The sequence below is a fragment of the Acomys russatus genome, chromosome 5 (genome assembly GCF_903995435.1).
Source record: "Acomys russatus chromosome 5, mAcoRus1.1, whole genome shotgun sequence".
In the NCBI taxonomy this organism is placed as follows: domain Eukaryota; kingdom Metazoa; phylum Chordata; class Mammalia; order Rodentia; family Muridae; genus Acomys; species Acomys russatus.
The window spans coordinates 26,139,245-26,153,361 of NC_067141.1; the positions used below are offsets into that span (position 1 = coordinate 26,139,245).

General features: G+C 43.0%; 1 protein-coding gene across 1 annotated transcript in view; it reads left to right on the top strand.

Annotated features, from left to right (window-relative positions):
• The window catches only part of Kmt5b (lysine methyltransferase 5B), a 48,595-nt gene that overhangs the window by 1,414 nt on the left and 33,064 nt on the right, over positions 1-14,117 (top strand). The window lies entirely within an intron of this gene.

Consider the following 14,117-nt stretch of genomic DNA (forward strand, 5'->3'; position numbering starts at 1 on the left):
AGTGTACCATGCCTGGCAAAGCTAGATTGCAGAAATGTGTGCAGATGAGAGGGGAGTGTCCTGGATGTGTGTGTGGTTGAGCAGGTGTTTTATAGGCGGATGGGGCAGTCTATTTCCCTTTGGGTCATCCTTGGATCTTACCCCAAATAATGCTTTTTCCTACATATGTATCAACTTGTAGGTTTATAGGGCTCAGCTGTATGGCTTGGATATAAGGCAGGGTTGTGTATAGTGTCTGAGAGGCTCCTTGTCTTCACGAGTACTTTTTCAGTGGCTTGCAGAGCACATGCTCTCAGATGAATCACCATGATTCCATTATGTTGTGTTTTTGTCTGTCACTTGTGAACTTTACCTTCTCTGTACTCACCAAAGCCTTTCTCCCTGGTCAGAAGGTCTAGGACATTGTAGGCTCTAGAGCATTCTTGTAAAAACAACGGCCATGTGTTGTCATGCCTCTGTGGGGTCACAGTGTTGGCTGCCTAGCATGTATTGAGTAATTGCAGGGAGACACAGCATAGGGTAGTTGTATCTTAGGTATTTATGTGTATGTGTAATCTTTACTTTTTCTGCCTTCTTTTTAGTTACCTCTTTGTTTTAGGAGTAGACAAAACACTTATCTTACTGGCATGTCAGTTGAGAAAGTGGATTTAGTTGTATTAAGACTCAAAAATCATCCCAGCACTTGAGAGGCAGAGGCAGATGGATCTCCGTGAGTTTGAAACTTAGCCTGAACTACAAAGCACGTTCCAGGACAGCTAGAGCTGTTACACAAAGAAACCCTGTCTCAAAAACAACAACCCCTCCAAAAAAACCCCCAAAACAAACAAATAAACAAAACCTCAAAAATCAAAGTAACTGCAAGGTAAAACTTCTGACTAGCTGATTGACTTCAGTGCAGCAGTTTGCAAATTAACTTCTTTCTTGGATAAGTTATCAGTTTTGAAATCTTAAAACGTCAGGCTGCAGAGACGGCTCAGTGAGTTCTGCTCTTCCAGAGCTCCTGAGTTCAGTTCCTGGCACCCATATCAGGTCACTCGGAACCACCTGTAACATCAGCCCCAGGGGATCTGATACTTCCAGCACGTGTACTCATGTGGTACACATGCACACACATACACATAATTAAAAATAATAAAAAGATCATTTAAAAAAAGAAGGCTCATAAGTTTGAAGTGTGAATTAAAACCCCTGCAGGCTGTAAAATATACTTTTTGTGTTTTGGCTTTTTTTCAAGATAGGGTTTCTCTGTGTAACAGCTCTGGTTGTCCTGGAACTCGCTTTGTAGACCTGGCTGGCCTCGAACTCATGGAGATCCGCCTGGCTCTGCCTCACAAGTGCTAGGATTAAAGGTGTGTGCCACCACTGCCCGCTTTAATGTGTATTTTTAAGTTATGTGTATGAGTTATTTTCCCTGATACCCCCACCCCCACCCCAGAGATCAAAGAGGACATCCAGTCCCTTAGAACTGGAATTACAGGTGGTTAGGAGCCATTGTGTGGGATCTTGGAGTAGAACTTGGGTCTTTTGCAAGAGTAACAAGTGCTCATAACCACTGAGCTGTCGTTCCAGCCCCCAAGTTTAGCAGGTTTAAATGGCTGAATTTCATAGACTTCGTATGCAGGCAAGGGTCCCTAGTGAGCAAGGCAGGAATTTTAACTGGCGTGTGGTCCTGTTTAGCAGCCTCATTTGAAATCCATCTCCACATCTGCATCCCTCCTACTGCTCTAACAAGAATTGCTACAGAAGAGTTTTTATAGTAGGCCTCATTGTAACTTCCATTCCCAGTCACTGCGTGCTTCCTAAGGTTAGAAGTGCCAATGAGAGAAAAGGCGCCTGATCAATATCTAACTACTTTTTGCCTATTAGTATGAGCTGAAATCTACTTTTTCCTAGTCAAATACTTGCCAAAGTGTTTGAACATGGTGGCTGTACCTATAATCCTAGCCCTCTAGAGATAGGCTTTCAAGTTGAAAGTCAGCCTGGATTACATCGTAAGATCCTGTCTTAAAAAGCCAAAGCCAAGCCTTTAATTCCAGCACTTGGGAGGCAGAGGCAGGCAGATTTGAATTTGATGTCAGCCTGGTCTACAGAGTAAATACTAGGACAGCTAGGGCTACACAAAAGAAACTTTAAACTCTCCCTAAAAAACAAACAAACAAACAAACATTTTTCAGTTTTAAATATAACTTAGTCCCTAATTTTTAGCTATGTGCATATTTTAAATGCATTGTAGGGTTTTATTGTTTTAAAAGAACATTATAGAGACTTCATCTATACAATTAAGAATCACAACTGGGCATGGTGGCACTTAATCCCAGCACTTGGGAGGTAGAGGAAGGTGGATTGCTGTGAGTTCAAGACCAGCCTGGTCTACAACGTGAGTCCAGAACAGCCAAGGCTATACAGAAAAACCCTGTCTACAAAAACAAAAAAGAATCACCCTAGGCTATTTTTTATAAATCTGTATTAACTTCTAGTGATAACATATATTTTTTTCTTTCTTTAAAATTTTTTTTATTATTATGTGTACAATGATCTGCCTGCATGTACATATGCACACCAGAAGAGGGCACCAGATCTCACTAGTGGTTTCTGGGACTTGAACTCAGAATCTTTGGAAGAGCAAGCAGTACTCTTAACCTCTGAGCCATCTCCAGACCTGTATTTTTTTTCTTTTTAATTTTAATTTTTTTAATTTTTTGGGGGGAAAACAGACTTTCCATATTGGTACTGTTCAGGCCAGAAAGTTAGAGTTCTCAGGTACCTGAAATCATTTACAGCCGAGTATCAGCCTTCATTGTCTTAAATAGTGTCACAGAGGTGAAAAGATGCTTCCCACAGTCAGTGAGCCTCTTAAGTGACATTTTACTTTGCCGTTCTCTTCCCATGGTGCCCAGGGACAGCATCTGCTGCCTCTGGCTTCAGGCGCTGAGATGGGGCTAGCTGGTGTGGTGATGGGACAAGCTCTAGGGTTGTGTAGTTGTGATGTTACAGAAGCTGCTCAGAGGACTTCGGGTGCAAGAGTCAGGAGCTGTGTTGCAGCCTCTGCTGTCACTGGTGGGCCAGGTCTTTGTTTCTGTAGGCACTACTTCTAGTCCTAAATTCTACTTCATCTTCCCATATCTTCCCATTTCAAAGAACCACTTCAATCACACTTCACATTTCCAATTTGTTTACTTATCTCTTCTTCAGGCTGCATATGGTATTATGCCTTCTGAAGTGTCATAAGAGGCTTTACAGTCCAGGTGGTTTTTTAATTGAGATACTAGCATACATAGGGGGTCGGAAGAATCTTGATACCTGCACAGTGGGATAGCAACAGGAGTTGCAGTGGCTTCGCATGATTTTTTTTTTCTCAAAGTAGAGGCTCTCGTGGTCCCTCTAGTGTTCCATGGCCACAACAGCCATTCCAGCACCATGAACAGTGCCTGAAGGCTCCCAGCAGGCTTTTGCTGTGTTTGTGGAAGTGAGTGGATTCCAGGTCTGCAGAATGAATCATTTCATCTGATCTATAGGACAAGATGAAGTATCTGCTGTGTTTTAATGACTCAGTGATGTCCAAAGAGTGCTTCTGTTTTCAAAACAATGCTTATGTTTGCATCGTGTGTGTGTGTGTGTGTGTGTGTACACACACAAGAACAAAGGGTCCTTGACCTTTCAGCCAGTGAACTTGTGGAGTCTGGGGCTAGAGAGGCCATAGGAAGCCTCTCTTCTTTGAGAAAGAAGCAGAAGCAGCCTTAATCAGGGTCCTAGAAAGTTCAAAGTTAGCTGGCTCGTAAAAGGTTTGGTGAATAGAAGTAAATGTTCAGAATGCCTTCCTTCCCGTGATCATTTTTATGTTTTCCTCTCCTAGTGTAGCTTTTGATTTTTTTCATATTTCTGTAGTTCTTACTAGGTTGTGATTATTTAGATGCCTGCGTATGTAGTTGTCTCTTCCCACACTGGTCTCAACTCCGAGACTGGCATTCTCTTACAGAATCTTCTCACATGGGGCAGATATATCCAATTTTGTTTGCATTGACACTGTATGGCTTTTTTTGTATGGTACTAAGAGTGTACAGTTTCCAATCTGGCCTTGGCTTATTTTTCGCCTAATTCTTCTGGCCTTGTTGTCTGCACAGTGGTGGCATTGTGTACGTGTTACAGGGCTACGCGTGGACCGGTGACGTGCTGCCCAGTTCTTGGCACAGCTCTTGAGTCATGGTGATGGCACGGTGTGGAGCACGCAGAACACTAGTTAGGAGATGGCTTCTGTTGTGCCAGGACAACCCCACTTAGGTCTTCACTTTCACCTGGAGGTAATGGCTGAGTGCTGGGCATTAAGCTCGATACTTAGCCACACAGGCCTGTTCGCTCACTGCAGGAGGGGTCTTGCTTTGTGAGGAACTGCTCTCTTGTCTAGTGCCTGTGTGTCTTGTTCATCCTTGTCTCCTCCCTTCCTTGACATTGAACTTCCTGTGGCAAAACAGAGTATTTTTGTCTTGTTGGTGTCTTGTATCATTGGGTGTGGTACTTTGTTGGAAGTGAATTACTTTAGTCAAATAACTTGCTACTTAAGTTTGTTTGGGTTTTTTACTTATTTTTTGAGAGCATCTCACTAAGTAGTCCAGGCTGGCCTTGAGTCTAGGTGGCCCTGCCTCAGCCTCCGAAGTAGCTGGGATTATAGGCATAGGCCAGTGTGCCCAGCTGAGCCTCTTCTTTGATTTTTGTTTTTACCTGTATTTATGTGAATTTATGCTACATCTCAGGGTATGTGCAGAGGTCAGATGAGGGCCTTGGATCTCATAGAGCTGGAGTTACAGTGAGCCACACAGTATGGGGGTTGGAAACCAAATACAGGTCCTTTGCAAGAGCAGTGTGTTCTCTTACCTACTGAGCCTAGCCTCTGAGCCTGAGCCATTTTAAAGTAGAGATGATGTAATTTTCATAGAATGGAGAGTCTTGTGGGTTTTTTTTTTTTTTTTTTTCCCCCATGTGGAGGTCATGTGGGCCCTGGGGTCAAACTCAGGTTATCAGGCTTGGTGTCCAGCACCTTTACCAGCTGAGCCAACTCACTGGCCCAATTTGTTTTTGTTATAATGAGTGACATAGTGTGATTTTTATTTTACTTTTGTGGGATAGGTAGGAAAATGGGCTCTATCTGGCCACCTTTGCTTTTGCCCTAGTTACTTGGAAAGAGCAATTAGGTGCTTTTATTAGTTATTTCTGCTCAGCCTATTTGTCAAACCTAGGAACTGGGTCTTTTCATTTTCCTTAGGCATTAGTTAAATGACTTATGTTTAGTTACACTGCCAGTAAGCATGGCGTGAGGGCCTGTGTGGGCAGCCTATTGTGGAGCCCCCCACTTGGCAAACTCAAACAAGGCTGAAAGTGCAGCCTAGGAACCACCTTTTTGCTCAGGAGTTGAGTACTGTTTGGAGGTATGGGCTGTACTTACAGGTTTACAGCAGTACGTGGTATCTATTTCTAGAAGAGTGGCTGAAAGGACAGCAGAGGAAACATTGGTTATCTTGGTCCTTGGTTGTCCTGGGTGTTGCTATTGAGTGAGCCCTGATCAAGTGGGAAGATGGAGACAGCCTTTGTTTTGTTTTGTTTTTTTGACCTTGTAGTTGGTGTTTGGTTTTGTGGAGTTTCCTTACAGTGGCATAACTAAAACCTTTATTTTTAAAAATACCTTCTGAGGCTGTTGGAGTTAAGGAGTTTCTCTTACATAAAAGCCATGGTCAAGTACCCGAAGGTGGAGGTAGAAGGAACTGTCAGTTGGCACATTCTCTGCAGAAGCATTTGGAGAGGACTGTATTCCAGGTCCCACTGTAGACCCACCGCCAAATACCATAAGTGCCTGATTAGAACTTACCACAGAGCGGCTTTATTGCTTTAAATGTTTTGCTAAATCAAAATTTCTATCCAAATGGGCTTTGCATAAAATAGAATGTTAGCCATAACACTTCTAAGGAGTTATTATGTGGCTTAGCACATATCACGTTAGTACCTAGATGTGTAGTTGAGAAGCCAGCTGTATTTTCTGAACCCATGTAAGTCTGTACCTGTGTCTCACACCTGTAGTTACAGGGAAATCACTTTGAAGATATTTTCAATATGTTGGTTCTATAAGAACAGTCTTGGGGGCTGGAGAGATGGCTCAGAGGTTAAGAGCACTGACTGTTCTGCTCTTCTTCCAAAGGTCCTGAGTTCAATTCCCAGCAACCACATGGTGGCTCACAATCATCTATAATGTGATTTGATGCCCTCTTCTGGCCTTTGAGCACTGTATATATAATAAATAAAATCTTTATTAAAAAAAAAAAAAAAAGAACAGTCTTGATTGTAGTGGGATTCTGTATGCTTCTAGTCCAATGACTACAAGTTTCTACCTTGGTGTACTTTGTCATGGTCTTTGTAGCAGTTTCCTGTGGCTGCTGGAACAGACCACCAGGTTCTTGGTGGCTTAAAGCAAGAGTGGTGTGTGGTATCACTTGGGTGTGATGAGGGGCTAGCCTTAGCCTCTGCTCCATCTCTTGTTGAAGGACATTTTTATGTCATTAGGGGCTCAGTTAGGTGGTTCAGGGTTAATCTTGTCATAAAGCCCTTACTTTAATTAAATTTAATAATAGCATCCTCAGAGAACCCTGTCTTTGTAACATTCATAAGTTCCAGAGGGTGGAACCTAACAAAGATTGTAGCCGTTTACCTTCTTCAGAGTAAATCAGACTAGCCAACTTACCACATTAGTAGTTTTCAAAATATCCTGAAAAGGTGGTAGTTTAGTTTCTGTATAGAGGTATTCTTGGCCGCAGGCCTAGTTCCCTTGGGTCCAGATGAGGGTATGACATCTGAGAGCACTTAGGAGAGCTATTGATTGGTAGAACAGGTGCATGTGAGCTTAGCTTTACAGAAGCTCGATAAGGGAAATGGAAAGGGGAGCCTGATGGTGTGTGTGTGTGTGTGTGTGTGTGTGTGTGTGTGTGTGTGTGTGTGTGTTATCTTGTCTTAAAACTATATAGAGACCTGCTCTTTAATTCTTTGATTTGATCAGGCACTGATTATCACTTATGACAGACAGCTCCACTGTAGAGACATCGTGTGAGTTTAGAGAAACAAAAATCTATGCTTTGCTTGTTTTGTCTCCTAACACCACTGTCAAGTCACCTGGCTTCTCAAATGAAATGTTGTCCAACAATGTAGTCACCGAAGCAAGAGTTGACCATAAATCCATGGTCCCTTTCTGGAAATTTTCAACTGGAGTATGTGTCTTATCAAGCTGTCTGAAGTCTTGGGATGGGATGTTGGACACAAATGCCTCTGGTAGCTCACAGGGTTTGCTATTGGGCTCCTTAGAGAGTAGGTATGTGCTGATTGCACGTGGGCCTGGAATAGCACTGAAGAAATTGGTTTGAGTCTGTGGGTACAGCACATTCTGGAGGAAGAAAACTTAACAACCAGTTGGCTTGTTGTGGCTTTAGGGTTTGAAAATTGGGGGCGTGACACAGATGGCAATATGTCCAGCCTCGTGTGAAATTCCAGTAGTGTAAGTACTGCCTTGAGCTTCCACTCGGTATCAAGAGCCAGTGCTCCCAAGTCCGCAGACAAGACATGGAGAGTGGGAAAGCTGAACCTGCAGGGGTTAGAGCAGGCTGGCAACATCCCAGGTCAAAGGCCCTGTGGTGGGAAGCATTTTTCTTTTTTTGTGTGTCTGTAAATTTTACTGCAAAAGTAGGTATGCGCTCATGTTGCAGAGCTGACTGTATTCCAAGTAGAGTGTTGTCACGGACCCCAGAACAAGCAACTACTGTTCTTACCAAACTGTAGCTGTATCACTTAAAAAAGTGTTTTATTTGCTTTTCTGAATAAAGATTTCTAGAATTCGCTAACAAGATAGAGACTTTTTAAATTTTTTAATGTTTATTTACTTGTGTTTATGGTTTGCATTTGTGCGTGCATACTATAATGTTCACATGGAAGTCAGAGGACAGCTGGGTGGGTCCCGGGGATTGCTCTCAGGGCATCAGGTGTGGCGGCAAGCACATCTTTACCCATTGAGCATGTCCCTGGCCCTACAATCTGCTTTTTAACCTTTATTTTCTTTTTCAACCATTTGGGATTGTGTCCTTGCTGCTGTGTGTTTTCTCTAAGATAAACCACACAGACAAAACTAGCATCTTAACTTTGTTCAAGAGTTCTTGGTAATGTCACAGGAATTATGTTTAAATTTCTGATAGTCACTCAGAGACATACTTTTAATTTTTAAAAAAGTAGTTTTCTGTCAAGAGTATTTGCCTGCTTGTGTGTCTGTACGGATGGTGTGTGCCTCATGCCTGTGGAGGCATCAGATCCCCTGGAACTGGGGTTATAAGTTACAAGTGGTTGTAAGCTGTCACGTGGGTGCTAGGAAACAGCCTGGGTCCTCTTAAGAGCAACCAGTCTCCTTAACCTCTGAGCCATCCCTCTAGCCCTCTCTGCAGAATTTTTTTAAAAGTCGTTTGTGTACAACATTAAACAAAAAAGTCTCCCATCTTGAAGTTAGAAACATGTGGAAGCAGAGTCCTCTAAATGGACTAAGACTGTCAACTCAGGAGACTGACCAGCGCTACTGGGGGGTAATGGGGGGTGTCCATTGTTGCTTGGCACAGGGCAGGTACTTCTGATCCAAGTACATTTACTGAGACAGCTATGCTTTCTTCTGAAACTGGTTAAACTATCAAAGCTCTGGTGTTTTTCATTATAAGCATTAAGAGAAAATAGTCCCCCCTCCCCTAAATGCAGCTCTAGTGCTCTCATGTGAGGGGAAGGGCCTGTGGTAGTGGGTGGGAGCTCTTTACTTAGTGATAAGAAAGCATGGCATGATTATGAATTTCCATGTTTACTTCAATTCTTTCGAAGGATGAGATCCTTTTGTGCTGTGTTTGAGGTGGGAGGTCTCATTGTGTAGTTGGCCTCAAATTCATTGTCTTTTTACTTAAGCCTCTAAACTAGTCTTCCTCTCAATTCCTTACATTTTTTTGTTAGTTTCAGCAGTTTTCCCATGTGTTTCATACTGGTCCTAAACTGCCCCCGTCCCCTTTACCTGTGCTTGGTACTAGAACCTCCTTTTCCCCCCTTGTTAATCCAGTGACTCTTTCTCCCTTAGTGCTGGTGAACCAGTCTCTCAGGGGTGATGCTGCCATCTTTAGTGCAATCACTACTGTGTTTCCTCAAAACCTAGTTGCATCATTTTCAGAGTGCAGGGTCACTTGATCATCTTCCACTTAGATAAGCATGCCACTCCAGCCCAGAGAACTAACTTTATCATAAGAGTTTCATTGATCTTCGTTGACAATATCATACACAAAAACAATGTATCTTGATCATACTCCCCAACTTCTCCCTCCACTCCTCCCAGCAACCCCCAACACATCCTCTTTTTATTTATTTATTTATTTATTTATTTTATTTTATTTTATTTTATTTTATTTTTGTGTCTCCCTATCTTCATAACCCAGGTAGTATTGCTTACTAGAATATTGACTGCTGCTGCTGTCTTGATCTTGTGTAGATAACCACAATTGTAATGAGTTGATAAGCAGCTATGCTATGTCTGGAAGACAGCATTTCACAGCACTCCTCCCCATCACCCCACTCTGTCTTTCCACCCCTTCCTCCTTGATGTCCTCCTTGGAGCTAAGAGTAGGATGTGATATAGATGTCCCATTTTGGCTGAAACACTCAGTAGTCTTTTATTCTCAGCACTTTGACTGAGTCTCTGGATTAAGTGCTTAATATTGCGGAGAAGTTTCTCTGCCCAAGGCTGAGTGGAACATTAACCTGTGTGTATAAATATAAATATTTAGGAGGCAGTTTGACATGCCCATTTAGCAGTAGTAGGTTCACCACTACCCTCTCCCTCCTTTTCCTTTTAGGCAAGGTCTTAGGTGGCCCAGACTGACCTCAAACTTGTTATGTACTTGAGGTTGGTGTTTTAACTACTGATCCTCCTGCCTCTGCACTTCAAGTGCTGAGCTATGGACATCCATTTCCATGTCCACCAGTTTTTAAAAAGTTTAACACAGGGACTAGACAGGTGGCTCAGCAATGTAGAGTATTTACTGCTTGTTTGTTTGGTTTGTTTGGTTTGGTTTTTCCAGACAGTCTCTTCTCTGTGTAGCTTGGCTGTCCTGGACTCGCTTTGAAGACCAGGCTGGCCTCGAACTCATAACGATCCACCTGCCTCTGCCTCCCGAGTGCTGAGATTAAAGCCGTGCGCCACCATTTCTGCCTGGTTTTTGGTTTTTTTAAGACAGGTTTCTCTGTGTAGCCTTGGCTGTCATGGACTCTGTAGGCCAGGCTGGCCTTGAACTCAAAAAGATCCACCTGCCTCTGCCTTCTCAGTGTTGGGATTAAAGGTGTGTACCATTGCTTTTTAGATGGCCCCAGAGTTAAGTTTCTTTTCAGCATCCATGTAGCAGCCACAATGTTCTATCACTTCAGTTTGAGATGATCCAGTGTCTCCAGGTAGAATACTCCCAGAAACACTTTCTTTAAGAACTATCATGCATTCTGGCTACAGTTCTGAGGCTGATAGACTGGGGGTTGTCAAGGGTCATTCTGATGAAAACTGATGTGTCCAAATAGCTTTAGCGGTAAGGGGTAGGACCCTCTATCCTACCTCAGAGATACTTGCCTTCATATTCGCAATAGCTAGGAAACAGAAATCAGCCTAGGTTTCCCCTCACTCATGAGTAGATAATGAAAATGTGGTACGTGCATAAATGGCATTTTACCTAGCTATAAGGAAATCAAATTAGGAAGTTTGCAGATAGATGAATGGAACTAGAAAAAACTATATTGAATGAGATAACCCCTTCTAGTGGCCTCCAAGGTCACCAGGCACACACATGATGCACATACGGGCATAAAGACAAAATACTCAAATGCTAAAATAAAAATAAGTGGAGTTGGTGAGATGGCTCCTGTTCAGTCACTTACTGCTGCTGTAGAGGACCTGGGTTCAGTTCCAAGCACTCACATGGTGGCTTACAGCTGCCTGTGACTCAGGCTCCAGGGGATCCATCTCTCTCTTCTCACCTCCAAGGGCTTCTACAGACACATGGTGTGTGTACATACACTCAGGTGCACACACATACATATAAAATAAATTAAAATTACTAAAAAATAAAGAGCAGTGTGTGCTTTTAAGCATTGAGCCATTTAAATCTTTAGCCTCACAAATAAAAATTTAAAATTTAATTCAAACCCTAAGCCATCTCAAATTAGTCTGTCTGTTTCTAGTATTCCTCAATCTCTAGATTTAATTTCCGTAAATCTTTCCTGGCATCTTTTGGTAATCTTGCTTTTTGTCCTGCCATTTTTTCTTTTTCTTTTTTAAAGAATTTTATTTATTTTATCTATATGAGTGCTCTGTCTGCATGTATGCCTGCATGCCAGAAGAGGGCATCAGATCCCAGTAGATAGTTGTGAGCCACCATGTGGTTGCTGGGAATTGAACTCAGGACCTCTGGAAAAGCAGACAGTACTCTTCCCCACTGAGCCATCTCTCTAGTCCCCTGCCATCCTTTTCATCATAAACTATATTCCTCAGTGCATGTGTAGACATACTACATCTCTGTAGGATGCTCATTTCTTAGCAGGGCTCAGTCATTAGTGGCCTGTCCTGACTTATCTTCTGAATCTCTGCAGCCTCTATCCAAGGTGACTTGAAATGCTGTTCCTGGGCTGCTCTTTGCTCCTTCTTCCTGCTCCTTTGTGGGCTGCTTTGTCTTCATCTTGACTTGTCTTCTCAGCTCTTTGACCTACTTCATCCACACTTAGGCCTAGATAAATATGGATCTGTGGCTTGAGATACCATCAGCACAGGGCACTAGGTGGTATCCGCAGCCTGTTTCTCAGCCCTGTGTCAGTTGCTGTACTCCACTTGGCTTCCAGTGGGCATCTAGAAATGACCGAAGCCTGAAGTCTTTGTCAGCTGCCTCAGGATTCTTCCATCAGACTTAGGAGTCCTCATCGTCTCATGTCCTCAGTTAGTCTCTCCATAAGTGCTTTCCAGAAGGTTCATGGAAGCCAGCCATTTCTTGCTACCTGTGCAGGCCTTTAGTTTGTGAGCTCTTCACAACAGTGACCTGCTAGCATGGTCCTTTAAAACTGAGGAAATGCTGATACCACTCTGATTCTTGTGTTTCTGAAAGAATAAATGCTGTCTCCTAGTGCCTTCTAAAATCTACTTTCAGTTGACTCTCCTTTCAACCCCTCTGCCCTGCCCTGCCCCTCTACCCTCTTGTCTGCCACAGCCACACTAGGCTGAGGTGTTTCTGCTCTAGGCTGGTGTTTGCCTAGTACACTTTTGAATACAGCTAGCTTCCTCTCTTCCCTCAACTTTCTTAGAAAAAAGTCACCACGCCTGCTTACACTGTTTTTCTTTTTTCCAAGGTGCTGACGTTCTTTTTTTGTTTTTTGAGACAGGGTTTATCTGTGCAGCTCTGGCTGTTCTGGACTCACCCTGTAGATGAGGCTGGCCTCGAACTCACAGCGATCCACCTGCCTCTGCCTCCGTGAGTGCTGGAATTCCAGGTGTGTGCCACTGCGCCCAGCTCTCTGACATTCTATTTAAAATAATGCTGTTATGAATACCAGTGTAAGAGTGTCCTGTCTGCATGTCTGCATCATATGCAAGCCTGTGCCTGAGGAGGTCACAAGAGGGTGTTGTATCCCCCTGGAACTTGAGTTACGGAGTTCTGAGATAGCATGTGGGTGCTGGAAGTTGAACCTGGGTCCTCTCCAAGAGCAACAAGCGCTCTTAAATGTAAAGCCATATCTACAGCCTCCTGATTTGAATTTTCTGGGTTGTTTTTTGTTTTGTTTTTTTTTTAATTTATTTTGTGCCATAATGCATATGTGGAGGCCAACTTCTGCCTTTATGTGGGTTCTGGGGATGGAACTCAAATTGCCAGGCTTAGAGTAAAGCTTTCTTACCCACTGAGCATTCTCATTTTGCTTTGATTACTAATTCATCATTTCCTGGTTTGTTTTTCCCACAGGCGGGCTGGGGAGATGGCTCAGTTGGTAAAGTGTCTGCCACACAAGCATGAGGAGCTGAGTTCAGATCACAAGCACCAACTGAAGCCAAATAAAAGTTGGATTTAGCAGTATATCATGAAATTAGATAGCAAGCCGTCACTCCTTTAATCCCAGCTCTGGGGAGGCAGAGGCAGGAAAAATCTCTATAAGTTCAAGGCCAGCATTGTCTACACAGCAAGCGCCTATGCAAAAACCTTGGAATCCAACAGAGTCCCATTCAGGAGCCTCTGCTGAGCTGTAGATGCAGCTTTGTTGGTGATACTCTGTGACTGACACACATCTCCTAAACTGTGGACCTGTTCAGACAGCAACATCGGTTGGCCACATTGTAGCAGTCCCGTTGTAGTTGTTCTTTGGTTGTTAGCCTACTTTCAGTTGCAGTGAGAGCAGCTTGTAGCAACTGAGGCAGTGTTACCAGGATGATTTGCTGGTGAGCTTTTCCTAAAACTTAGGAAAAGATGTCCTTGGTAGAATTTCTTATAAGTTAAAATTTTTTTTTCTTTTTTTTCTTCAGATTTTATTGGACTGGAAAGATGGCTCAGAGGTTAAGCCACCAACCATATAGTGGCTCACAAATATCTATAATGTGATCTGCTGCCGTCTTCAGGTGTGCAGGTGCACATGTAGGCAGAGCACTGTATACATAGTAAATAAATAAATACATCTTTAAAAAAAAAGATTTTCATTTATTACAGTGTTGTGTCTGCATGTATGCTTGCCTGCCAGCAGAGGGCACCAGATCTCGTTATAATCATCATGAGCACCATATTGTTGCTGGGATTTGAACTCAGGACCTCTGGGAGAATTCGCCTCTGCTTTTATTCTCTGAGCCATATCTCTAGCCTCCTACGTTAAATTTCTGTTACATAAATTTTCTTAGAAAATTAGTCTCAGCTGAGAGTGGTATTGCGCGCCTTTAATCCTAGCACTCAGGGAGGCAAAGGCAGGCAGATCGCTGTGAGTTCAAGGACAGCCTGGTCTACAAAACAAGTCTTAAGACAGCCAGGGCTACACAGAGAAACCCTGTCTTTAAAAAAGAAAAAGAAAAT